Raw genomic sequence first — 2,636 nt, 5'->3', positions numbered from 1 at the left:
AGAGAGAGAGAGAGAGAGAGAGAGAGAGAGAGAGAGAGAGAGAGAGAGAGACAAACAGAGACAGAGTAGAAAACACAGAAAGATAGGAACAACATAACAAAAACTCGCTGTTGTTTTACCTCTGTCTCTGATGCAACAAGTACACTGTGGGACTTAGGCGGATTGCTCTCCGAACCGAAGATAAACCAACACGTCTTTTCTGTCTCTGATGCAACAAGTACACTATGGGACTTAGGTGGATTGCTCCTCGAACCGACGATAAACCAACACGTTTCTCCTGGCCACAGTCCAGAAGCCCGTAGACCATGACTAGAAACCCTGTCAATACGTCATCTACATTGATTGGGCAATACTAGGTTTGTTAGAGGCTGGTAATGCCTCTCTCAGCCCTTCTCTATATACATCTTTTCTTTACACATATTATACAAACATGATGAGAGAGAGAGAGAGAGGGGAGAGAGAGAGAGAGAGAGAGAGAGAGAGAGAGAGAGAGAGGGGGGAGGGGAGGGGGGTAGAGCAGAATAAGATTTTAGATTTCGTTCAAAAATAGATCTTTATCGACTTAAAACAGAGCAGTCGTGGCAAAGATGCCGAATTCTCGAAAGTACATAAGAAATAAAACAGCTTAGAAAAGAAAACCCCCTAAGGAAGAAAAAAAAATCAGCCGAAAATCTTTTCAGGTCTCCAAACTGCATGGGGACAGGAGTTCAATAGGAGAGCGAGGCGCGGGAGACGGCCTGTAATGGAAAAGGAGATGATTTGTTCCCTTCTTCCATCGATTCAGCCTCGCCGATTACTTGTTATTTCGGGGGGCGCTTCAATCACACGAGCGCAAAGACTTTTGAACACCATCCATGGCCCCATGCCCCCACCCCCCCACCCCCCCTCCACCACGCCCCAACCACGCCCCCATCCGTCTTTTTCTCCCCACTTTCCCCTCAAAGTCTTGTAGGAGACCCATGTTGTTCTTACTGAATCTCATGATGATAGCATGTTCTCCTTGAGCATGTGCTTTAGTTGGTTTTATCCTTCTGCGCTGTTATTGTTTATGTTTGTTTGCGTGTGCGTTTAAATTTTGTTTGCAACACTTGTTTCTTTTTTCCCGTCTGTTTAACTGTACTTGTTCCGACTGTATTTTTTCCCTCCTCCGATTCTAACCCCCCCTCCCCTACCAAGCGTAAAATAACCTCTATTCTCTTCCTATATACAGTTATGTGTTAAATACTAGTAAGTTAGCAAATCTCCACCTTTTTTCCTTGCAGACCATATTTGCTTAAAGATGTTTTTATTGTATTCTCTGTGAACAATGTAGCCTAAAGCGTAACTTCTCCTCGTGTCCCTTCCCACTCACAGTTATGTACTAGATACTGGTAAGTAAGTCAACAACACCTTTGCACCACCCTTCCCTTTTACCAGGACCCCATCCCCTCTCCTTTTGCCATCTTCTCAGCAGGTAAGAAGCAATTACAAACAATTCAGCTGCGAGCAGTTTCTACCATAACAATTTGCCACGTTCCATATTTAATGAGCATCGTGCAGCGTGCCAGGAGCAATGTAGGGCTAATCAGAAGCGCGGCATTTTGCCTGAGCGTTTTGCTCTCTAAGGCAGATGTGCGCGAGTAGATATGAATGTCAGCCCATGTCGTTATGATATGCCTTGTCCTGACATGTCATGTCATGTCATTTCATGTCACAACTTTCTGAAACAGTTCCGTGTTGGTGTTTCAAGTTTGTAACAACTAATCGGCGGGATAACGTTCTAGCCCAATTTCAAGTGCAATGCAACCCCGCCCACCCCAAAAAACCCTTATTTCTCCAAACTCTTCATTTTTCTAAAATCCAATCCATTTCCTTTCCTATTCTGTTGCTCATAGAGTTGCATGTGTATGAATCTGTGTCTGTCTACGTGATTATATTTCCAATAGAGTTGTGAGAAAACGAGCAAGCAGATTGACGGGGAGGCAGAATGAGAAACAAGGGTTGTGGATGTTAGCAATAAATACAAAATATACATTTTACTTAGAAGCTAGTAACACAGTACCTTTGATGTTTATTTCTTCCTTCAGAAGTATACAAGTACGTTTGATTTTTTTAAATTTGAAGGTCAGTTTTTGTTGTGTCAACTAACATTGATCGTTGTGTTGTTTTATTCCCTGCTGGCTTAAATCATCCAAGAGCTAACATTGAACTTTGTGAAAAAGCTGCATACGTGAAATATTGCAACATTCTGCTTCAGGCAAAACATGCATGCATTAGAAACAAGCTTATTACTGGAAACGAGATTTGGACCATATAATAAACTACAGTTGATATGACAGCGAAAAACAGATACATGTTCAGGAAGCCAAAAGCGGCCGTTCTAAATGAAATAAGAGATAAAAGTGGCAGTGGAAGAGGCTCTTTCAAAGATAACAGAAGGCTTTTTTATGTAATTTTTCCCCTTTCTTTTTATACATATAAAGAAGAAGAAAAATAACTTTTGAAATGGAGCTTCTTTGGAACGAACGGAAGAAACCCGAAGAGCCAAGCTGGAAAAAGTGAAGTTTAAGACGAAAACAACAAAAAACAAAAAGAAAACTGATGATTGGAAACAGATGAGCATTCCATTTTAGGGGAAAAAACGAATTGGTTTGTGT

This window comes from Aplysia californica, unplaced genomic scaffold, assembly GCF_000002075.1.
Source record: "Aplysia californica isolate F4 #8 unplaced genomic scaffold, AplCal3.0 scaffold00558, whole genome shotgun sequence".
NCBI classification, from domain to species: Eukaryota; Metazoa; Mollusca; class Gastropoda; order Aplysiida; family Aplysiidae; genus Aplysia; species Aplysia californica.
Note: the sequence above shows the minus strand (reverse complement) of the source record.